This window comes from Marmota monax, unplaced genomic scaffold, assembly GCF_021218885.2.
Source record: "Marmota monax isolate L192 unplaced genomic scaffold, Marmota_monax_Labrador192_F-V1.1 WCK01_AAM20220418_F8-fsc00016, whole genome shotgun sequence".
NCBI lineage: Eukaryota > Metazoa > Chordata > Mammalia > Rodentia > Sciuridae > Marmota > Marmota monax.
Genome location: NW_026695209.1, coordinates 6813563 through 6840833, shown reverse-complemented (window position 1 = coordinate 6840833; position 27271 = coordinate 6813563).

Here is a 27271-nt window from a genome sequence, read left to right as displayed (position 1 = left end):
AAGCACATCCTAATCCTGGACACAGTGCAGGCTGAAATTCATCTCTCCTATGGGCTTATAGGTTATGACTTGATCTTGGGACAGGCCTAGAATTTCTAAGAGCTCTGGCACAAGTATAGACTCTGACCTCACTATGGAAGGCTCTGTTCTGAGCTCCTAGAGAAAATCCTTGGTTAACTTTCATGTCTTACTCCTCATTGGGTGCAGTCTTTCTCCTTTCTCTGTTGCCTGAGGTTGAGAGACAGGTGGTGGAGGAAGCAACAACCTGCAAATGGATATTACATTTGTTTGGGGTGTTTGCTCTGTACCTGGTTTCATCCTGGTAGGCCTGGTACCAGGTTTAAAATCTGGAAGTGTTACTTATTTCCCTCTCCCTATCCCAAGTGAGAGGTATTTCTGTCTATGCTGTCTGGATTTGGAGGAGAGGTGATGTCAGTAACTCTTTTCTACCTTCTTCAATGTATCTTTTCCTTGTTCTCTCCAGGAACTATGGTCTCTCATCTCCCTTCCTTAGCTATTGTGAAGGTAATTTAATCCACAAATATCTGTTCAAACTGGTGTATTTCTGGGGAGATGATCACTGGAGGATTTTACTCAGCTGCCACTTTGCTTTACCTCCTGGGAAAGCTTTTTAATCCCTTTATACAAATATATGTTTTCTCAATTAAAAGTCAATGCAGGCTGGGCATGGTGGTGTACAGCTGTAATCCTTGTAGTTCTGGAGGTAGAGAGAGGAGGATCACAAGTTCAAAGCCAGCCTCAGCAACTTAGTAGGGCCCTAAAAAACTTAGTGAAAGCCTGTATCAAAATTTAAAAGAACATAGATGGGGATGTGGATAAGTTGTAAAGTGCCCCTGGGTTCAATCCCTGATTTAAATAAATAAATAAATAAATAAATAAATTTGATATTTGGGTGAGCTTCATATTTTCTTCCATAGTAGCTGTAGCAGGCAATTTTTCCACCAATATTTCTCCATATTCTGGCTTATTATTATTATTATTTATTTATTATTATTATTATTACTGCTACTACTATTACTACTATTGTTTACATCTTTAAATAGTTATCATAATAGGTATAAGGTGCTGTCTCATTGTGTTTTTGATTTGCATTTTCCTGATGATTAGTAATTTTGAGCATCTTGTCATCTACCTGTTGACAATTTGTATGTCTTCTTCGGTGTGTTGACATAAAATAACAACTCTGTTTTAAAGGAAATTAGAAAATAGTTTATTTTAAGCCAAATATGAGTGAAGATGGCAAGAGAAGCTGGATTCAAGTGATCCTTGATGATGTGCTCTGAACTGGAAGGAATTACATAAACTTTTATAACCAGAGAATAAAAAAGAATTGAATCAATACATTTAACAAATACTTTGGTGGAGACATTAGATAGGCAGGCTTAAGTTAGAAAACTTTTGCATAGATTTCAGAAGTTAAAACATTTTTAACTTTAGGATTCACAGAGGTGAGATGTCTAATAAGTTTAATAACACAGTCCAAGAAGTTTATTTAACAGTCACAAGAATATTAAGTTGACATAAAAGTAAACAGTTATTTTCCTAATGGCCTAACATAACTCAAGATAATTTTGGCTTTAAGCATGCAAAATCCCATCTCTCTATAAGCACAATGTTCTACACAGCTGAGGTCAAACGATGTGTAGGATCTTTAATACACAAAAGTAAAGACATCTTACTTCTCAGTATTTATCCAGAACAACTGAAATCAGGATCTCAAAAACATATCTGTACTAGCATGTTCATTAAAAGATTATGCACATTAGATAAGATATGGAAACTACCAACAGATGAGTCTTTCAACAGATAAGTGAATAAATGAAACACGATATAAACATATTTGTCGAAGGCATTAAGTAGGCAAGCAAGCTAAGCATGGTACCTCTTCTGTAGATTTCAGAAGTTATAGGATACTTAGCTTTAAAAGTGGCGGGAGGTAGAGGTCTGCTAATTTTACAACACAATCTGTCTTTTAATAAAGGAAATTCTGGCATATGTACAACATCAGTGAACCTGGAGGACATCATGCTAAGTGAAATAAGCCAGTCATAGAGAATAAAAATTGCATGATGCCACTTATATGAGTTATCTGAAGTAGTCAAACTTATGAAAACTCAAAAGAGAATCATTCCCAAAGGATGGGAAGAGGAGGAAATGGGAGTTACTATTCAATAGATATAAAATTTCTTTCACACAAGATGGATAAGATCTAGAGATTTGCTATACAACACAACACCCATAGTTCACATTCATGCATTGAGTTCTTAAAATAAGAAGTAGGAAAGTCTCATGTTAAATATTCTTACAACAAAAAAGCTAATTCATATTTAATATATAATTAAGAATAAATATTTATATCTTCTCATGAAGTTTTATGTAATATTAGCTAACTTCTTAAGAAAATTTAACAGTCTGCCAGCTGTCTATTCTTTCACTTTTCAAACTGTTTTATTTGAAAGTTTTACACCCACTACTACAATATTGAAGTATTACTTTCATCTTTTTTAATACTCATAAGTTTATATATATATATATATATATATATATATATATATATATATATATATCTTTAAAATACCCCTTATCTGCCAAAAATTGTATTGATGAAATTCTGTGATTAAAAATCAAGTTAAAAAAAAAAAAACTTACATTATTTTTAGCAAAATTATTTTGGTGTGCTTAATTTGCTCTGTAATATGGCAGTAAAAGAATCAGAGTAATAACAGGAATTATCCAAAGTAACAAAAATAAATGTACAGTAGCTATTGTTAATTTAAGTAGAAGGACAAGACTAAGACTCTTAAAGGCAAGAGACTTTATGTTTTAAAACAAGGAAAGTTTATAATATTCTATTAATAATCTTGCCTCTAAAATTGTCTGTCATTATTATTAACTAATTGAAATGGTTCCTTTATGATATTGCTTGATATTGATAAATATTTGTATCATTCTGTTTTTCAAACATATATTTAGATGGTGTTCCTACAATAACTTATATACAACTCAAAACATTATATTTGAAAATCAAGTTAATATTGGCTTTGATATTCATCTTAAATACATTTTTTTACTTATTCAGAATGTTAAGCAAATAAACATAATGTTGACAAGCTCATAAGTAAAGAGAAATAGTCTCAGGTATTTCCCATCACTGAATAAATCGATTAAGGCTGTCTCTAAATTTTGCTTTAAAAGATTTAGTCATAACTTTTTATGAAGGTCTAATTAGTATAATATAGCTGGCAGAACAAACTGTCTATAATATATAGGGATAAATACAAAAATATTTCTGCATTAATTCTCCTATGTTAGGGGAAAATATGTTCCAAAAAATAGTTTTACACATTTTACTTTAATCTTTGATCATATTTTAGGATTTTCCAGGTCTCACTTTGGTCTTTACATTTTAGTCTTGAAATAATATATATGAGTTTAAGTTAGAAAATATTCCTTATTTCTGGCCTTGAGAATGACTGTTACATTACAGGGTTCAGTCTTCTCTTGGGAGAGAAAATGCTCTCTGTTATTCTCTCTTTACCTTGGATTTTGGTTTATTGAGGCCAAAATGAGGTATTTTAGGTATCTTTTAATCAGCTTTTATCCTGATGGAGTTGTGGCCTAAGTCTGATCCACTTTCTACAACTCATGATTTCTAAGGATGCTTCTAACCCAATCTTGAATAATGGATTCTTAAGGCCCATACCTCTATAATCTACTCCAGCCTAATTCTCTTCAATTATGCAGCCATTGCTAGTAGTCACGTACAACTTCTTTTTCTTATTGGGGCTGCGACAAATGCCACCTCTGCTATTGGATCTTGTTTGGGTTCCATACCCTCTTTGCCCACATCCCTGGTCTGCGCCTGTCAATAATTCTGATGCAACACTTAAATCTGACACCAACTCTGAGATTCTTGAACCTTTTGTTATTACAAATTACAGTGGACCTCTGGTCTGATTATCTTGGCTGTTTTAAATTGATAACAGCCTTCATTCCCTAGATAGTATTCAACTCCTCATGGTGAATTTTATGCTACTTAGATCAGTTCTGCTTACCAAATATTGTTAAGCATTCAAAACATTGATAGTTAAGTGTGAGTGGTAAAAGAACAAGTAGGTTATCACCCAAGCCCTTAGAGAACTATTAATTTGGGAGAAAGAATAGAAATTGCAAATCAACTTTTATTAGTCAATTGTGCTAATGATTTCACTATTGCTTTTACTCCAGTCTACTTTAGCACTGCTGTAATTTGGATATGGTTTGAAAGTACCATGCAAGTTTTCATGTATTGAAATTTAATCCTTGTTTTGAGGAATTAAAGAGTAGAAACCAAATCTGAATATGGCATTTAGAGGTGGGCCTTTGGGAGGTGTTCTGGATTACATAAGGCCATTAGAGTGCAGCATTAGATGATTTCTAATTTTTCTTACAAGGAGATAAGCAATGAAAATTCCTTTGCATGCAATCAGCTGAAAATCCACTTGCCTAAAGGGTGTATATCTTCACATTGTGTCAGAGGATTTACATTTTTCCTGAGTTGTTTATTTCTTTCCCCAAAGAAATTTAAATTACGATGATGAGCTGACAAAAATCAGAGATATTATCATTATATAATCTAAATAATATTAATATTAGAATAAACTAAAATTCATGGTTTAACAGATAAACCCAAATTAGACCAAAAAAGCTGTTGGAACCAATGGAGAGAGACCAGAAAACAGATAAACACAACTATAATCCCTGTCAGTTGCTACGTAATTCTCTGAGCTGTCTTAGGACTTTGCTAGCAAGATCATTGCCTGGTGTAGCATTCAACCTTGAACTTCCAGAATGGAATTAAAATAAACTTTTTTCTTTATAAAGTTACTCAACCATTGGTGCTTCATAATAATAATGACAGACTAATACACGCATCCACCTTTATTATCATGCAATTTACAGGGAGCCATTGTGGACAATCTTGACTACCAGAATTTTTTTATGTGTTAACAAAAATAAGCTCTTGTTTCTGGTCTCTCAACAGATAATCAGTGTTTCATCTTGTACTCCTTCCTTTTTGTAGCTCTTACACAGCTATTTATAGCATGCCTAAAATATGTCATTAGACTCTAAATGGTAAAGCTGATTTACATTTTTGCATATGTCCCTTTAAGCAATTAGCTTTTATTTTTAATACTTTCCTCATATGATAAATCAACAATTTTATGTGTCTATTTCAAAACAGTAAAATTCATGAGAATAATCTTATTTTTATATATGTAATATAACAAAAAATGCTTCCATTAAACTCTAAACCATTCCGTTTCTTTGTAGATATTAAAGAATCATACTTCTTACCATGTATGTCTGTGATCATTCTAAATATTTTCCTCACATCTAGAATGAAGGCTGAAATCATAAAACAAGTGACAGACTTTATACTTCAATTTGTATCCATAGTATATAGCATCCTTAAGTTTCTTGAGCACAGTAATAGCATCAGCTGAATTCTTCATTATCTGTAATTTACCCTCAAATACAAAACTTGTATTCAAATCAGGAAATTTACTCAGATTGGCCATGAGTTTCTCTATTATACTTACCAAGCAACAATTATTGCTCATGAATTTTTATGAAGGGAATTTAATAATATATTATAACTGAGACTATGTGCACATAGTGAATTAGGGAAGTGTCCCACAGAGATAAAATACAAATTACATAACACTGCCACCTAACATTCCTGTCAGTTACAGGTTAAATATTCTTTTGACTTTAATTGTGAAGAATTTTCCAGAACTCTATTTGGCATATATAGACATGTCTTAATCAGCCTTATTGTATCTGGTTTAAAAATGCCAGTGCTTTTAGGCACTTAATAATTAAATATGGATGATAAACATTCTCTGGCATTAAAATGGTGCATTGGACTATAAAACTCACAATAAAGACACTAAAAATTAAGGTGACAGTCGGTAGCCAGATGGCTTCTCTTATGTTTTAAAATACACATGAAAGGTTTTATTAATTTAACGACCATATGGGATAGAGTTGAAATTAGCATCCGTGGCCAGTTAACCCAGATATAATCCTGATGTAAAAGTGTGCTTTACTCCAACTTTCATTGTTTTCTCTTTGACGATTCTGCATGGAATCATTTTAGTTTTTCCCCATGTTCACGCAGGAATGGAATATTACCCTTCTGTTAGGATTATATTGTTAAAAGTACTTGAAACTGAAACGAGAAAACATGTATACATTTATGAGGCAGTAATTGATTCTTAGACAAATCCTAGATCACTGACTCATGAATACTATTATATTACTTGCTTTTAACAATTAGTTTTATTTCATCTTCACTGGCCCCAGAAATTGTTTATATTAAATATAATTTTCAAATAAACACATAAGGAATTGTTTTAAAAAATTAGTGTGCAGCCACAGAAGTAGATTAGACCTGGTCTTTCAATGCCATTTTGCCCTTGGGTAAGCAGGGGAGCTTTCCACAAATACAATTCAATTTCTCACCTGTTTATTTAACATGATGCAGTTGTAGGTGATATCAGACCAGGGATAGGCAAACACTGAAATGCAGGGGCCCAATCCCAGCTGAAAACTTGTTTTGTACTGTCCTGGTAATTAAAAAAATGATAATTAAATTAAAGGGTTATAAACAAATAAATATGAACAACTAAGCAAGTAATAAAAACATATGACTGCAACCATAGACTAACAATGCTTATAACATACTTTGTGATACAATAGAGAATTTTCCAAACCTTGTATTAGATTGCAAACTTTCATAGGATATCAATATATCAGCTTCAACATAGACACTGTATGACAAAAAATTTATATAAATAGGAAATTGACACTATAAATTGTCCTATTCAAATATGGCAGTGTCTTAAGTGACTATTACTAAACCCATAGTTTAATTGATGAATACATATAAGCAGTGACAATGTTAATTAGGACTAAGTACTATAAAATCCAGGGTGGTAAATTTGTTTGTAATTTAAATTAATTGTTAAGATTAAGGTAATTAATAACTAGAGTTTTTTCATAATACATTCACTTATGTATTTTCATTTAATACTTGGAAATATCAAATGTGTTTGATTTAAAAGATATATAAAATTACACTACTACTTAGTAATAAAACTTGAGGTTAATTAATTCAAGTTTTCTGCCCCAAAGCCCTACATAAGTTTTCTCCTTCTTAGGTTAAAAAAAAAGACAAATAAAAGAAGTTGCAGAATAGTTAAATTAATTTTATTGAGGTAAAAGCAGAGTTTCACATACGTATAAAAACAATTGAAATTAATAGGATATCAACCTAGAATAAACAAGTTGATTATAAGTTCAAATAAATAATTTATTATTGTTTTGTATTTAATTAGAGTTTATTTTTCCACTTAATACAATCAAGATTAAAGACGGTTGAGTAAAAATTCACAGCCACTGTTATAAAATAACTGCCCATTTTAAGAATAATTTAAAACAGCTATTATAAAAGGGTGTCCTAGAGATTTATCTCACAGAATGTACAAAATCATTAAATTCTCTCATATTAAGGTATTTTCATAGTTCTAATATTTTGCAGAAAAAAAAAACAGAATAAAAACACTAATGTATAATAGTCACATTTGCCTTCAATTTTATGTTCTTGAAAAATCATCTTTCACATAAATAAAATATAAATGTCTGATTTAGTTCAGAATCACAAATATCATGTTTTAGTAAAATGTGAAGATCTTATTATGTTATTGATATTCATTACCTTAATATAAAGGAAAAGTTACAGTATTTCTGAGTTGTGTGGACATCCCTTTTACCACAACCATTAGTGTTGGTTTGTAAAATTATAGCTTCATTACTCTACTAAAATCTTTTATACAGCATTATATAATATGGAGCACTCTGCTTTTCCTTGTGGTATATAATCTTCCACACTTAAGTTTTTATAAGCTCACTGAGTAAAACACTCTCCAAGTTACTGATTTTTTTAATATAAAAATTTTAAGTCTCAATAGCAAATATGCTTTATGATATAACCAGTCTTGTTAATAGACAATTATGGATGTGGAACATTGCATTAGTTCTGAATCACTGTTTCTGAAACTGAAGGTAAAGTCTACGCCTTAGACCTACAACTAAGGATGTCAGATCTCCAATTAGAATTTTTTTTATGGTCTGAAATTGTATATCATGAATTTTCTACCAGGGGAATTTATAATTTCGTTTCAAATTGAAAGAAAAATTAAACCTACCTTTCAAGAGCCTGGAATTGTTTATATGGTCCAATCTTCATGCAGTTTTTGCTATATAATCAAAATCTCTTGTATTACAACCTAAGTGAAAATTTCAAGTGTTAAATTTTGTAACCAAACCAGAGAGTTGTAGTCAATTCCTAAAGAAGTTAGTGTGTTATTAGTCTTTGTGACTTATTTGACCCATAAAAACCTTTCTGCTAAAGCAGAATCATTACTATAATTTTTCTAGAGCAACTTTGGTAGAAAATTAAATAAAGTGGTTCTGTTTTTGTGCATAAAATAATAGAAAGTCAACTCTTTTGTGTGTTTATTTTATTGTGGTTTTTGTTTTAGTAATAACTGTTTGATCCTTCTGATAATAACAGTTCTGCCACTGCGCAAAGTATTGGCATAATTTTCTTACTTGGAAATAGAAAGAAAAAGTTATGGCGTAGATAATTAGAATCCCTAAAGGACATAGTTCCTCAGGGAACACATAAAGCATACAAAGTGTGTTTTATTATAATTTTGTCATACCTATATCATCGAGGTCTGCTTATTTTTTAGTTAACTTTAATTTGAACAAAATTACCACAAAAGATTCAACACAATGAAAATTCCAAATCATCCTAATATACAATCTAGAGAAATAAGCGATTTGGAAAGATGGATTTACTGAAAGAGATGATAAATTCAATTATAATACATGTTTACATTTATTTATGCATAGTAACAAAGGGAGTGTTTCCAGAGATTTCAACATGTTTTTTTCTCTAGAACAAAGTGGACTTCCTTGTGACATTCATAGGCAAATCAGTACCTCTAGCATGAGAACATCTGGAAAGTCTAGGGCTCTCCAAGTCATTGCCCTTGAGACTGTGCCTCTGGTAGTGGGGCAAATGTGTTCAAAGCACAGTTCTGCCATTTATCAACCATATATCATGCGAAAGAAGACAGGTATACAATTCCTCAGATCCCTCAGGTATAAAATAAGTTTGAAATTATCACACTCAGGTGTTGTTGGATTAAATGAGATAATTAATGTGAAATATTTAGGGTAGTTTTGGGTACAGAACATTCACTTAATATATACATACTATCTAATATTATTAGCTCTCTGTCATTTATGAACTTATGTTTCTTTACATGTGAATGTATGAACATTTAAACTTTTCTAAGCATGCTCATTTTTAGACTAATGATGAATTATTCACAATAAACAACTCTAATCTTATTTTTTTTTCTCCTGGTACCTGAGATTGAACTCAAGGGCACTAAGCCCCAGCCCTATTTTGTATTTTATTTAGAAACAGAATCTCACTAAGTTGTTGAGTGCCTTGCCATTGCTAAGGCTGGCTTTGAACTTGTGATCCTCCTGCCCCAGCCTTCTGAACTGCTGGGAATACAGGTGTGCACCACTATGCCAAGCTCTAACCCTATTTCTGAGGCTTTTCTTTTGTTCTCAATTCCAAATGTTTGAAATTATAATATAATACATTTATGATTCACATCAAATTTATTATTTAGTAAGGACTACTTCAAATATGCACAGATGTCTCATTGCCACCTAAAGAACAGTAACTGTCTGCATTTACTAGCTGCAGGTTTTTGTTGTTGTGTTGTTGTTTTGTTTTGTTTGGCTTTGTTCATATATCTGTTTGGAATATCACTGGATACATAATAGATTCTCAATAAATATACATTGAATGAATAAATACATTTTTTATTTTAATTAAAAACTTATATTTTAGAACTGGATTCTTCTCTTTGGTCTTCTATCACAATCGATATTATAAAGAAGAAGAAATGATGGACAGACTTGTTGGTGAATGTGCCTTTATAGATCAAACATGTGAGCTGGTTGGTTAATCAACATGATATTTAAACTACAATAATAGTCTAATTTAATCACAGTGTCATAAGTACTGAAAACATTACTTTAATGCTAGTCTATTATTCTGTATATTATGGGAATACAGTTAAGTTTATTCAATTAAAATTAAAGGTATTGTCCTCTAACTTAGATATAAAATATTTCTACCAGCTTTTTTTAAAACTTGAAAATATATATTTTTAAATTTTTTGTTTGCTTAATTTTGTCTTTTTGTTCATTTTTTAAATTGTATATTTGCTTTTGCTTATGTGTGGTTTTCCCACACATACTGTTTGTCTTAAGTACATACTATTAAACATGATAATTTAAAATAATATTGATGAACTGAGCATTTATTATATTAAATGTAGTAAAATACTATAACTGTGTCTACTTCCAGGGCTTTGTAAGATTTTAAAAGTAAGTTGTTGAGCAATAAATTATGTGATGTAAACTTTCAACTTTGGAAAAATAAATTATATTAAAAATATCAAAGGTCAACTACCCTAGTAATTAAAGTCAAAAAATTTTACCCTAAGGAAATTTTAATATAGTAAATATCACATGTAATAAGTTGCTGATTACTATCATGACTAAAATAAATACTGGAAAGAATGCTTTTATGAGATAAATATTTATACATTTGATGCAATATTCCATACCATTTATGATTATAGATTAGAGTATAACATAAAAAGTGATTATGAGTTTAAGAAAAATAATTTCAAGTGAAAAATCACATATTCTTTCTGATTAAAAGTATTTAAAATTTCAACTTATAGCCACATCTCAGGAGGCTGAGACAGGTGGATCACAGTTCAAACCAGCCTTAACAATGGCGAGGCACTAAGCAACTCAGTGAGACCCTGTTTCTAAATAAAATACTAAATATGGCTGGGGATGTGGCTCAGAGGTTGAGTGCCCCTGAGTTCAATACCCAGCATCGCTCCCCCCAACACACACACACAAGAAGTTTAACTTATGTTTTTAGTTAATAAATTTCATATTATATGTATTTTCTAAATTTCCAAAACAGTGCTAATTTTCCCATTTGAAGGTTGTCTGGGCTCTTGACTCTGCTAACATTGATGATGTGTAAAAGAAGAACTTGACTCATTCTTCTCCCTTGAATCGAGAGTTGTGAAGGGATGATTTCTAATTTTTCTTACAAGGAGATAAGCAATGAAAATTCCTTTGCATGCAATCAGCTGAAAATCCACTTGCCTAAAGGATGTATATCTTCACATTGTGTTAGAGGATTTACATTTTTCCTGAGTTGTTTATTTCTTTCCCCAAAGAAATTTAAATTACAATGATGAGCTGACAAAAATCAGAGATATTATCATTATATAATCTAAATAATATTAATATTAGAATAAACTAAAATTCATGGTTTAACAGATAAATCCAAATTAGACCAAAAAGCTGTTGGAACCCATGGATCTTTATAAGCACAGATGCTGGTTATTAATATAATATTTTTGGAAGACATTCATTTCTTGGTTTTAGCATGTCATTTAAAAATATTACAGGCAACCAAATTGTCTTTTAAAGGTTTTTCACTATGATTTTGTAAATTTAATCATTCAATTTTTTTTATTTTTAATTTTTTATTGTGGGTTGTTCAAAACATTACAAATTTCTTGACATATAATCATTCAATTTTTATAGGAAATGTAGAACTCATGTAATAATTGCAGCTAAAGTTTCTTAAGCCCTTGCTTTTGATAGTCACAAGCTAAGTACTTTTCATTTAATCCTCCCAAAACTTGCCTCACCCAGTAATATTTTATCTCTGTCCTTCTTAGGTAGATTCTAAGGCTTAGAAAGAAGAAATAACTTACCTGATGTCATAGTTTTAGAGGGCCAATTTTCTTGGCTGGAGGAGATTTTCCAGTAAAACATTCTGTTTAGTAATGATTGCTATTGTTTGTAAAATTATATTCTCAATTAAGAAAGGTGTGTGGCCTGGTATGGTGGTGGTGCACTTCCATAACCCTAGCAACCAGGAAGACTGAGGCAGGAGGATCATGAGTTCAAAGCCTTCAAGGCACTAAGCAACTCAGTGAAACACTGTTTCCAGATAAAATACAAAATAAGGTTGGGGATGTTGCTCAGTGGTTGAGTGCCCTTGAATTCAATCCTGGTAACCCCTCCCCATAAAAAAGAAAGAAAGAAAGCTGTGTGGAGCTAGGTTCTGTATATTTAACAATAATGTACTTAGGCTGAGTAATAGTAATATTCATTTCCTTGAATTTCCTAAGAAACATTATAGAATCAGGACCTGAAACCACTGATGCCACATTTTATACAACAATGAATTCTCCAAAAATGTAACTACTCTTTTAGACACAGTCAGAAACATGAAAATAAATTTAAGATATCTAATTTATCATTAGATTTTTTTTACATAAAATATATAAATTTTTACAAATGATAACATTTTATATATGTCAGGGAAAATGTCAATAAAAAACAGCATAAACTGTATTATGATAGTGTGGAAGAGTTTATTAATAATTCTAAATTACTATGTTCTTAAAGTGTTAGTTCCTTCCTTTATAGATAAGGAAAATAAGTAATTTTCCATGTTACTGTGTCTAATAAGTATAAGAAATGGAATTTGAGCCCATAACCATTACTTCATTTTAAGCCTGTGCTTTACCTACTGAGAAAGTAAAAGCGAAAATCCTAAAAGGTATATAGACCCATTTTAAATGGAACCAATTGAAAAGGTGGAATAATAGCATTGGTCCTAGAGACTTCCAATTTTAGGAGCAGGTGACAAAATAATTCACTCTTATAGTTAGATGGCAGTGGAGATACCGATTTTAGCCAAAGCATTAATAGCCTACCATGGCAAGATTTTAAATAGACCAAGTGATATGGTTTTGTAATTCTGGTTTCTTAATGCAGTGAGAACCTGTATTACATCTAACAGAGCTATCAATAAGGTTTTAGGCAACCTCATGCATTTATGTATGAATTATAATGGAATCCACAAAAAGATAACATCTTCCAGATAGAAAAAAAAATGAACTCAAGAAAATCCAGTTTTACACACTGCCTGTGTTCTCTCTCAAGGAAAATATAATATCTTGTTAAGCTGTAAGGTTTGTTCAGATAAGCTCTAATATATTGCCTTTTCTACTATGGTGCAAAAATCTTTTTATGTACTTAAGACAAAGAAATCTAAAGACTTGGAGCTTATTTTAATATATTATTTTTAAAAGAAGTGTGTACCCTCTAGAGTTAAAGATCTTCATCCCACTATTAGAGCAAATAATTGAGAATGCTATTCTGAAAAAATCAATGTTTCAAACACATTCTCTTGTTTGATGGTCATGACATTTTTTATACTAATGCATGTCCATAAGAAGATTTGTTTTCAAAGGACTAATTTTAAGGAATAACCTTATAAACCAAGTGAAAGCACACTCTTTCCTTGTTTTCACCTAACATTTGTAAGTAGAATAGAAAGATTTTAAAACATTATAGGCTATAATTCCATGTATATGGAAATGAAACATCAGGCATTCTACCAGGTGGTACAGAAACAAAGAGGTTGATTTAAATGTAAAACTTCTAAAGTGGAAGGAAAGCTAAAGGGCATTTTCATTTGCAGTACCTGTATTTCCCCAAGCTTATATTCACTGACTTTCTAATAAAGCTTGAAGAAAATCACGTGACATCTGCAATTGTTCTGTTCTTTGGGTCTTTAAGACTAGGAAATAACTATCAACTAAATATCTCTCTTCTTAGTTATTTGGAAACTAGAGCAACTAAACAAATAAATAGAAGTCTCAACATGTCTCCCAAATTGAAGAAGCATGTCTGAATTCCATGGTATACTTCTTTATCTTATTTCATGTTTGCACTTAATGTGTTAATATTTTGATACTATTAATCATGAAAATTAACATTTCCTGAGCATTCTCTACACTGCAGACACTACTTTAAGTGCCTTCAACATATTGATTCATATTGATAGACAATATTATGTTTTGATTTTAAAAACAAGAAAACTGAAGCCCAGAGGGCCTAAGTAATGTGCCTAAAGTTCTACAGATAAGTTGTACAAATAATATGTGAAATAGCTGCAGTTCAATACAATGGTGATGCTTGTTGTAAATATATATATATATATATATATATATATATATATATGCATGCACATATAGTGAAAAAAATTATTATATATATATATATACTTGTATATATATTTTATATCATATAGTTTATGTGTCTATATATCACATTTGTATCTCAACTTTTTTGTTTACTTTTTGAAGTGTGTAGGTGTATGTGTACACTTGAATGTATACACATTTGCAGTGGTAAATGGGTACATAAAGCAAAGTTCTCCAGAGAAACAGAACCAAATGAATGTGTGTGTGTGTGTGTGTACGTGTGTGTGCACGCGTTTGTATACATACACAGGGATTGGCAGGTCAAAAATATGATTGTAGACCCTCAGGTTGGAACTCACTGAAAACCCTGGCAGGAGCTAAAGCTACAATCTTGAGATTTCCTAGATTGGCTTTTGATTGAATATTTGGGTATAATAGGCTAGTCAAATTAACTATCACAAATGACAGTAATATGAACACAGGAGAATAGAAAGAGCTGGAAATTGTACCTGGAGAAGAAGTATAAAATGTCAAATTTTTCTATTAAGTATATTACTTTATTATGAATCACACAAGTTTTATTTTGACTAGAATACTGTTATACTTTGGATATAAAATTTTCTCCAAAGCTCCTATTAATGCAGGGATATTCAAAGGTTAAGTGATAAGACTTTGAGAGATGTATCCTAATCAGTCCATCTGAGTTTGAATGAAGTTACTGGGTGGTAATTGTAGGCAGGTGGGGCAGGACTAGAGTAGGTAGGTCACTGGGGGCTGGTCCTGGAAGATATCTTCCCTGTGGCCCTTTATCCCCCTTCTTTCTCTCTTTGTTTCCTGACCCTGCCTTGACAGCTTTCTTTCACTGGGCCCTTCCTCAATGATGCGCAGCCTCATCTTGGGCCCAAAGCAATGGAGTTGGCCATCTGTGAACTGAGATATCTGAAACATTGAGCCTCAAATAAGCCTTTTCTCCTCTAAGTTGTTCTTGTCAAGTATTTTGGTCACAGTAATGTAACAGCTGACTTAAACAGATATTAAATTCAATTTTAATTAATGTTGGAAATTTCTAACTTTCTTTGGTATAATTGAAGAGCACAATGAAAAGAGAGGAGTGGCCTGTATTTTCAGGGAACAGCTAACTCTGGCTTTAACTGAGACTTAATTGATGTAGTAGGCTTTAGCAGTAGCTAAACGTTCAAACATTTTCTTCATTTTCTTTGTGATGAAGTCCCAACAAACTGTATTTATCTGAGAATAAGGAAGAACTCAAAATTGAGGATGAATGACATGAAAAAGATGAGAAATATTAAAAATCCAAATAGAGAAGGAATGAGTAAATTTAAGAAATGGAGAAATGGAGGAAAGTAGTGAAAACTGAAAGAACAGTGAAGTAAGAATAAAGTGGAAGGTAGTAAAATAGAGTCATTTGATGTTTAGGGACAAATAGATATGCATAAAAAGAAAAGTTATTTTTGCAGAGAAATTAATTGTCTTAAACCTTGTGCATTTCATTAAAAAGGAAATAAACATTTGGAATTGAAAATATGTATTAGAGAAGGAAGTAGGAATTCTGCTGTTATCAACTTGATCAATATCCATAACCAGATAGACAATTTAGCACCACCTTCACCTTCAATTTACTTTAGTGCTCATAATCTACTATTGATTGTCAGCTAACCAAGCAATTATAAAAGCTCCACTTTTCTATCTATTGAGTAAACATGATAATAGTGGCAACCCTGACATTCTGAAGATGGATAAAATCTATATCCAATGAATTGCAAACATGCAGAGTGTGATAGATAGGTTTGAAAATTCAGATAGTGTCTTCGATTATTTAAATAGAATTACATTATAAGCACAAGTATCAAAATAATGTAATCAGTGAAATTTTCACAGTAGCATTATTGACTGTGTTGTGGTCAATTCACATTACGATGATACTGTAGAGTTAAGTAAAATAAAAATTACTTCTGCTCTGTTTAAATTATTAGAAATACCCTTTTAAAATACTATCAATAAGTAAATAACTAAATGTGCCTTCTCATAGAATATAGGTGAAGATTAAAATACGGAGCTCAGGCTAAGGCATACCTCAGAGGTATAGTGCTTGCTTAGAAAACAAGAAGCTCTGGATTCAATTTCTGTTATGCTACCCACCAAAAATATATATATACATATATACGTGTACACACACACACACATATACATTTATATTAATATTATATTTGTAATACATATCAAGGTTGAATATACTATTTTAAAACCAAAATGTATCATTATACCTTAAAATTTATGTATGTAAAATATTCATTAGCTCAAATAAATAAAATATAAGATCTTCAGAGAATATGCAGGGGCATCTAATGCCCATGTTTAGGGTCAAAATCAAGAAAAAAAAAAACAGCTTGTTTTGCTTGCTTGAAAAATTATATAACAAAGAATCTAGGCAGAACTGTCCAGTTCAGAAGGCAATTATTCCTAGAAAATGTTATTTATTGAATTAATGTTTGAGAAAAGCATACAGAATTTTTTTTTATTCTCAAGACTCCTGACATTTTTCTTTTAATTTATGAAAGATGTTCAGGTAAGATTAGAATTAACTATTCTATGAATATTAAGTAAAACTCAATTATAAACCCATCTGACTCTGGTGGGTTTTTTTTTTTTTTCCCAAAGGATTATTTGAAATTACAGATTCAGTGCCTTTAAGGTATCAGAAATGTTGAGGTCATCTCTTTCATACTGAGACCAGATTTGGTGTGTTTCAATTTTTGAAGTATCAAAAATTGATACTTCAAAAATTGATGAAAATACATTCCATCCCTGAAGGAACTTGTAGTGATTCAGTTCTGCCCTTTCTCTGGCATTTCTCAAAATTATTAGTAGAATATGCTAGAAATGTAACATCTTGAGGAGGGACTACTCAGAATAACCAGACTCTGTTTCAGTCTTCCTCTAGAACCAGGAACTTCATGCTCTAGCTAACGTGCTGTGCCATGTTTCCCTGTGGTAATGAGGTCAGGCTGGGTGCTCTCCAGGGTCCATCATACTGATGTGCACATTCCAGATGTGTGTAGTTGAGACTCCATCCCTCCTGGGCAGATTTCCTATCCTTGGGGGAATGCCTCACCAAAAGTTTAGGCCTCCTGTCCTATCTTCAAGTAATAAACCTGTTTCATGTAGCTTGTTGTGTATGAATGTTATCTGATTCCCCCCAGACTCAGATAAGTTGCTGAAGCCCACCCAGGGTAAGACTGGTGCTCAGTGTAAGGAGACCTCACTGGTATTTTGGCTTGTTTCCCTGATGTTAGTGATGAACTTATTTTTCATACATCTCTTGAACATTTTGTATATCTTCTTTGGAAAAAAAATGTCTATTCAGGTCCTTTACCTGTTCTGTTCTATTTAGTTTTGTTATTTTTCAGTACTAGGAATTGAACCCAGCACCAAGGATGCAACCCAGCATCTTGTACATCCTAGGCAAGTACTCTAGCACTGAGCTATACTACTAGTGCTTACTCATTTTTAAATCATGTTATTCCACTTTGTGCTATTGAATTGTAGGAATTCATGATACATTTTAGATATTATTATTCTATCAGACAGAGTTGCAAGTATTCACATTCAATAGTTGTCTTTTCATTCTTGGTATCTCAAATAATTTGGTCTAGATCACCATATTTTTGAAACTTTTTAATTAATTTCATTATGGACAGAGAATGATACCAATTATTTGAACTTTGTTTAGGCTTGTTTCATGGTCTCATATCTGTGGATCATTGCAAATGTTCCATGATTTGGGGGAAAATTGGTTTTTTTTTTTGTATTCTACGGACTTCCAACCATATTAATATATTATTCAAATAGTTCATTTTTTAATTTTTTCCTGCTGGATCTATCAACTACTAAAATAAATATTTTAAACTATATATATAATGGAGGATTTATTTATTTTTCTTGCAGTTTTTCAGTTTGGCTCTATGTAATTATGGAAGACAGGTTGTATTAGTAACCTTGATTCTTCACTTCTCCCTGAATCCACAGCCTTTGTTTAAATATAAATGCTTCCCTACTTGTCTCTAGTCTTTGTCTTCTTTATCCACTGGAATTTTGGCAAACATTCATGAGCTTGAACTGAGCTTGGAAAATTGTGCTTGTTTCTTACCATCTGCTGATTACAATGAGTTCGTGCCCTGGCTGGTCTTTTGCAGACATCCCAGCCAAGACCATCCAGACTAGCAGGCAATTAGCTAACGAGCAGTTATGTAAGTAATACTATTTGATACCAAAAACACCACATATTCAGTCCAAGCCTAATAAGCTGACCTGCAATCTCATGAGAAAAAGTCTTTTAAAAATATGTTCCTAATTGTGTGTGTGTTTGTTTTTCATTATTTAAATATTTTATTGCAATGGAGAAATGACATACAGTTTATGTTCTTTTAGTACACATATAACTTTTATTATGTGACTGGGGATTGACAACATTTTACCATATAAAGCCTCTCCAAGACAAGTAGTGTAGGTCACATATTTCACTTTTTTTTTCTGGTAGCTTGATATTGCTTGGTAAAATCTCTTATTATTTATATTTAATACTTTTTCATTTCCATGTTGTGTGACTCACATAATGTAGAAATGGACCCTCTTGGGGTTTAGGTTCCCTGACTTGTGTTAACAGTAACATGGAGAAGATTATAAAAAACATAGAATAAAACATAGATTAGAGACCTGTTACCCACCTTTATATCTTTTGATACTCACAAAATTTCTATATTTTGATATTTACAAAGTATCAAAATGCTTTTATCATATTTCCTATTTGATATTTGTAATAGCTAATTTTAAATGTCAAATTGACTAGATTAAATGATATGTGGAGATTAGGTGAAGCGTTATTTCTGGGTATATCCATCCATGAGGATGTTTTCTGAGGAGAATGACAATTTAACACTGGATGAGGACAACAAGAGAGTCAAAAATCTCAGGAAAGATTTTCACTCTCTCCTAGAGCTGGGACACACTTCTCCTGCCCTTGGACATCAGAACTCGAGTCTGGGACTCCAGCAAGGCCTGTTGCATAGTTGGTACAAATCTAGCCTCTAATTTGAGATTTGCACCAGTGGACTCCTGGGCTCTCGGGCTTTGGGCTTCAGACTAGGAGATACACTCTTTGTGTTCCTATTTTCAAGACTTCATACTTGAACGAAAGCCATCCTACCAGTCACCATTGCAGATGGTCCATTGTAGAGCTTTTCAGCCTCCATAATCATGTGAGTCAAATCCCCTAATAAATTATCTCTCAGATACCTACCTTTTTATTCCATTATTTTGATCTCTTTAGAGACCCTTAATAATTCGATAGACAAACACTGAATTCCTTATGGATTTTAGTCTTATAGTTGAAGACTACATAGATGAAAAGGAATTTCAGAAAAATAAGTACCTTGACACAAAGCGTTTTAGGCCCCATGAAGTTCTTTCATGTATCTCCAAGAGTGTACTCCACAATGGGATATCCTGAATGCTAGTAGTTTAAGTATACCTTACCCTATGATCCTGATTTAGGAGATCCATTAACCATAACCATAACAAATCTACCACCAGTAGAAGTTGTGGTAGATTTAATTTCTTAATGTGTGAGCAATATTAAATGAAAAGGTAGGACTTTGAAAGGAATACATTTGTCACCATTACAATGTGATAGCTGTAGGCAAGAATGAAAAAGTGGATTAACCTGCAGCATCCATAAACAGGGTAAGAAAAAGTGAAAACATGGAGTACAAAATTTAAGATGTCAAAAATTGAAGATAGATGATTTAACCAGAATGTTAATACTCCAGTGTTATATATGTTTAAAAATATAATTAATACTAAATCCACAATTAACAGAATAATGAAATTTTAAATTTTAAATCAAGCAAGGCAGGGATTGATAATATTGTGAGCACCCCAGCTTATCCTAATTAAATATCATGAGATTTTTTCCCCCCTGTTATCTATGGGAGAGTTTTTAGAGCGAATTTTAGGTTATTCTCATGCATAACAGAACACCTAAAATTTTTAGATATTAAGGATGTAAAATTAGGTGTTCCCTAGAATCTGAAATTGCAAGTATCTATATTTTTCTGGGAAATATGTTTCAAAATTCTTTGATTCTCAGATATATTTCCTCAGAAACTTAGATAAATTTTGTTTACTAGCTTTGGGATCACTGGTATGGTTTGTGTATGTTTATCTCCCCTGAAACTTAGACTAAAATTTGATCCCTAGTGTAACAGTGTTGAGAGGAGGTTGGATCTTTAGGAGATATTTAGGTCATTTAAAAAAATTAATGTACCTGGGCTTGGTGGCATGACCCTAGGCAGCTACTTGGGAAACTAAGGTGGAAGGATTGCTTGAACCCATAAATTTGAGATCAGTCTGGGCAACATAGCAAGACTTGTTTCTAAATAAATACTAATGAATGAATGAATAAATAAATAAATAAATAAATATTTTAAAATGGACTAATGTATTTCTCGGATGATTGGATTAGCTACCAGAAACCTAGTAGATGATGGGACCATGGTTTTGGACTTCCCAGACTGCAGAATGAAAAAAAAAAAAAATTCTATTCTTCATACATCAACCAGCCTCAGGTATTCTGTTACAGTAACAGAGAAGACAAAGACAAACTTACTTTCCAGGGATCTTGCTTTTGCCTTACTGTTGGCCTCTCCATACACCTATTTACTTATTTTTGAAGTTAGACTGGCAATTCATTTCAAAATGTCATTTAAAATTATTTTATTTGACAATTTCTATCTTTTGTTAAGAGCTTCTTTTATTGTAGTGCATCTCAAATTTGTCCAAGTTATAGCATGTATAGAAAGTGTTAAAACTATTTCAACATATTGGAAAGAACTGGTAAGTTGCTTGATGTCAGAGGTCATTGGCCTAGTGTTTTAAGGCTTTTTTAGCTGAAAAGGTATCTCAGGGGATAAATATTTTTAGACACTTTTAATCCATCCTTGCTCCCTCATACCCCTTTTATGGAAAGCAACGTCACAGTAGAAATACACAGATTTTAAAGATTATATATTATGTTTTATATTATATAAAGATCATAAAGATTATTATATTTGTTTAATATAGTTCTTTCTCTTTACCACACAATTGTAGGATGTACATGCTTTCTCTATTCCTGTTGTAACAGTACTCAACCTCATGCTTTGAATATAGTCCTACTATTCCACCACTGAGGCTTATTTTAAAATGGATGTCATTGTTTTCTTTTTCTGTCCTCCCTCTCCCCCTTCCTAACTTCCAGGGAGGGGGAAATGGGAGTACCCTTTTTCCCATCCTAGGCCAAGTTATTGGGCTTTGAGAATACACCCACCACAGGAACCAAGAAATTCAGACTTCAGAGATGGTTCCAAAGGATTTAAGAAATGTCTCTCTTCCAAATTAGCAAGTGATTCACCCCCTCAACACCTGGAATGAATCACTTCTTTAAAAACCCTCTGTTCCCACTGATGGGCAAAATCACAGCCTCCAGGACAGGAGTCCTCCATGCTTCTCCTTTGGGAGCAAAAAAATAAAACTTTATTTTCCTTTTTCTCAAAACCATGTCCTTGTTATTGAGTTGGTGTTAGGGAACAGGACTAAGCTTTCAATTACACTGTAATTTGAGTAATTCAAACTAATTTTTCAATTTGAGTAATTAAAAAACTTAAGTTTTTCTGTCAAAAATTCTCAACCTATTTCACAATGTATGCTTAGTAATATACTTTTTAACAATATTTGAAGTAAGGAAAGTGATAAAACAAACCTTTGCTTATATCACATATTAATGTGGCCGCAAATCCTACTTTTTACCAAAAGTGATGAGTGAAATCTGTGGGACATGAACTCTGTCCCTCTCCATTTATCAAAGTCTAGTTGTTCTCCAAGTACAAATAGATAACTCTGCTGTTTCCCAAGGGTATAGGTACATAAGCAGAGCACCATCTAGGCCAGATGAAAAAATAAATATACCTATTCAAGTGCAAAAGTACAGCAAGTATACCTGTTTTTTATGACACCAATTATTTCATGAATTTGAATCTTTGCTTTCAACATAAAAATGACAGAAAAGGCTATAGTACATGTCTGTATAGGCCATATTTACATATGTAAGTCCTAATGAAAATTTGAGAGATTCATTTGGATAATTCAGGTAAAACTGATGTTTCACCTAAAATCAAGGTAAATTAAAAGGAAGAAAACAAAATTGAATTATCATAGGGACTTACTAGTCTCTGAATTTTTAAGTTACATAGTCAACTGAAGACATTCTGTTCTATGTACTCTATGAAATATCATTTAAGTTAATCTTCACATGCACACAGTTATACAGAAATTGATATTTGTATGCCAACAGACAGCCTCAGAAGATAAAATTGCATAAAGTAGCAGAAATGCAATCCTGAAGTCAATGAGTATTTCTGCTGTATCACAAGAATATACTTATCTTATGATAACATGTTATATACTCTAAAAAAATTTCTACACTGGGTTATCATATGTCATACTTTGAAGCATTGAGCCCTCAAAATGAAATATGCTTAAAAGGTATAAAAAATAATCATTTGATTAAAAATATTTTTAAAATACATTTTTATTTTCAGGTATTACAATACTTAAATAATGCAATAACTATAGTTTAAAAAATTAAAGTTTAAGGTTATCTATTATGTCTAATTAACTTATGTATATAAAATTATTTCTAATATGCTGATTAATAGTGTCTCATTGCAATAGAAAGTTATATTTTTGTGTATTGGGGCTCATTAGTAAAGCATTTTTAATTTTTTTTACATAGAACATCTTGTCTGCAAAAAAATGTTTTCTAAAAGTTTATTATTATATGTAAACTGATTGAAAATACTGAATGTGCAAAAATCTTCATACTGGTAAACAATGAAAATGTACTACCTTAAATCAAATAATAACCCAATTATATTTTCATGAGAAATTCTTCACAGTATTAGATGTTATTTGTGTACATTAAGAAATATGATAGGAGCAACAAAAAGTATATAGATGGATTGATTTAGTATATAAATAATGATGTAGTATATAAAACAGTTAATATGGTCAATATTAATATTATTTATATTTAGTCCTTTTGCTCAAACATATTTAAAATGAAACTAGTTTTCTGTCCTGCCATTCCTGATCCTCAGAATCAATAGGGCTTCATCTCACCCTTTCTGTTGAAAGTTACTTTTAGTATGTATTCTTTCCACAAGGTACATGGCTTGTCCTGAATGGCAGTTTTTATTTTAATATGAAGGTCAATGTTTCCATGGTAAAGGCAAGGGCTTATATTTGAAAAATTTTAGTTGAAAAGAAAAATATTATCATGACAACTTTTGCATTATAAAACTGGATTAAATGAGTATAGAAGGACTAAATATTGTCTAGATTTTCTGATTTTGATAGCCTGGGAAACATCAATGTGTGATTATGAGGACAGTGAGAATTTAGCTGAAATTCCTGGCAAATATATACAACTAAAGACCAAGACCACAACCACTTGTACATAACTTGTATTGCTTGCACAAAGGTATAAATTTTCAAAAACACTAAAAATTAATTTTAATAGAATAATTTTAAATACATGAGCTCTTCAATTTAAGAAATAAAGAAAGCCACCTATGTGATATATGCATAATGGTATTATATATATATATATATATATATATATATATATATATATATATATTATGACTTTGGGTTATGCTGTTTCCTTAGGACCTATAAAAATCTTAATATAAAGACAAGAAATAATGAAAATGAATTGAGGCCCCAATATACCAAGAAAATAATAGTTTCTCAGTAAAAGAAAACAAAGAACAAAGACATGAAAAGGAAGTGGAGGGTGGGTGGCTGCTGACTCCCTGGCTTCATTTTTTTTTAATGGTTTATAGCATTTGGGGTAGCCATCTTTCAAGGTTTTGCTTTCTAGAGCAGATATCTTTGTACAAATAGTTGTTTTATCCCACATTTCTTTTTACCTAGCCTTGCTAGTTAGTTTCCTTTTTTAGTTTCTCTTTAGCACACTGTTGTTTTAAAGCACCAGTGAGAAGCTGATATGTGACTTGGATTCTTAGCAAGAGAGTAAAACATATGTGGTTCTTCAGAGCCTTCTAATATGCAGTAGGGCTATGTGTTTTTGAAATATCAGTTTCTTCTTGGTCAATACGTAAGGACAACCCACTTTACCTGCCATCCTGATTGGTATATGGCTCTGCTGTTACAGAAATAAGCCCTAGATACCCCCATTTCCATTTCAGTGGAGATAATGATGCACTGAAATTGCTCTCAGGTATACTGAAAGTATGACATTTCAAGGAAGTTTATATTTTAAAGCAAAGTAGTTACATTCCATTAGGTGTTAGTATCTAATAAATATGCAGTTCACTAAGAGACTTCCAAGAAAGACAGAGAGTTGGTACATGTTTCCAAAATTGTTTGACAGACATAAAATGTGATATAAATCACAATAAAATAGACATGAAAACTTCTTCTATAGTAAAACTAGGCAAGTTCCTATTGTCATCCCACACATTCTGAAATATCTACCTGAATCAATGAAATTTAGATGAAGCTGAGAGAAGATGCAGGAGCTAATACTCAATTTTCAGGCAAAGTGGGGACAGTGAAATTGCAAAACTGCACACAGGAATTTTTTTTAAGAACAATATTTTTTTTTTATATACTGAACTTGTGAGAGCAGAATCCCTGGATAGAATATCAAGAGCATTAGGGAAAAAAAAATGTTTGGAAATCAGACCTGTAAGCAGACCTGAAGCAGAATTCCATCATTGAACCAGGGCTTCTGAGACTTGAGTGTGCATCGGAATTGCCAGAACAGCTTGTTAAATGTGTATCACTGGATCCTGTGCACAGAATTTCTGATTCCCTAGATTATTGAGTGATGCCTGAGAATTTCCTTTCCTAAAAACGTTCCCAAGTGAAACTGAAAATGCTTGTCTGGAACAATCTAAAATTTAATGACACTTTGAAATGTTATGATTTTTTTTTTGACCTAACTTCCTAGAGAGAAACAAAATGGTTTGTGGGCAAGGCACACCCTCACTCTAACACCTATGGGATGAAGGGAGGTGGAAAACCTGTGAATGGCATGCTGAAAAGCTGCTTTGCTTTCACACAGCAGTTGTCTGGTATTATGTTATAATAGTTCACTCTTTGTCACCTTGGCTCGACTAAATTTCCTTCCCCAGAGGTCCCTTTCTAGTTTACTTCTAGATGGGATGTGCTATACCCAAAATATAAATGCACTGAAACAGCCATTTAAAATTTAACCTACATATTTCCAAGTAAAATCAACTTAGACAAGAGTCTAAATTGTTAAGGGAAAGAAATATGGTAAAAAAACAAAAACTAAAGAGTTTCAAAATTATGCACTAAATCTTGTCCTTTCAGAGGAGTTTTCAGAGGAAATAAAGGAAATACAAATAAATTTCTATAACTTTCTTTTACTTATTCTTATATAAAATAGAAAGGATATAAAGGTGGGTTTATTTTCTTTAAAACTTGCTCTCAAGCCTAGTGTTACAGTTTGTAGATGATGTGTCCCCCAAAGACTCATCTATTATATATTTGATCCCCAGTGGAGGAGTGTTTAGAGGTAGGAATTTTCTAAAAAGATTGTATCATGGATGCTCTGAACTCATCAATGGGTTAATCCACTGATGGACTCATAACTGGATGGACTCTCCGGAGGGAGTAGAAACTGTAGTAGTTGGATCGGGTGGATGCCTGGGGGTGTGCCATTGATGATTATATCATGTCTTGGTTCCTTCCTCTCTTTCTGCTTCCTGGCTCCCAAGGGCTGAACAGTATTCTCCTTCCACACCATTCATTACATTCTATCTCACCAAAGCCTAAAAAGCTGACCATGGACTGCAATCTCTGAAACCCTGAGCCAAAATAAATCTTTCTTCCTTTATGTTGTTTTTCTTAGCTATTTTGGCATAGCAACCGAACACTGACTAATAAAACTATTAGGAAATAAATTCTTTAATAACTTTCTGGCAGTACGTTCTGTTGCCTACTCCTAAGAAATTAATATTAAACAATCAAGGGGTAAAGTTGTAAGGACTTCATAAAGACATAACAAGAATCACACCCTTATCATATTAAGGGCACCACTAAAGAAAACAAAGCAACATAAGACTTTCTCACAACATTAGAGTCAAGTAAGTTTTAGCCAAAGTTTAAACTATTGCTTTTGCAGAAAAAAAAGAGGGTAAGAGAAAGATGAATTAACTCACCAATTCATATCATTTGGAGTCAAATCAATTTCAGAATTTGTTATTAATTTACTCAAGTTTTAAAGAATTATTATTCTATGAAAGATATGAAGAGGTAAATTATCTTTGTTTTTTGTAAATTATAATTTACATTTTTCTTGATATTGCGCTATTGATTAAAACTAAAAGCACACATCAATTAGAATTTGTAACAGGAATGAAGTAAAAAAGATTCTTAGTGGGTTAACAAAAAAGTACATCAATGCTTGGGATAAAGTACTGCCAAAAAAAGGATGACGCTAGGAAAAAGAATAAGATTGATTATGGTTCTACACACTTAAAACAATTTTAGAGACCAAATTGCTAGAATAATGACTAGTTTGAAACTCCAAACATTTGCAAAAGCAAAATTATAGCTAGTGTCCTAGATATCCCAGACAGACATATACTTCAATTAGGTAATCTTAAAGAAATGTTGTCTTTTTCGCAAATTCTGTCATTTTGGCAATGATTTCTCAGATGCTGCTAGAACAAAAAAAGATGAACAAAGGCATCACATTCATGACCTTTATATTTTTCAGATAATATACAATGTTGATGTAGCTGTTAGTTATTTCTGTGTCCTAATCCTCACTGACAAATAAAGAGGGCTGTTAGGTGCATATTTGGTAATATGTTTGTAAGATTCTGGTTACAACTTTTCAA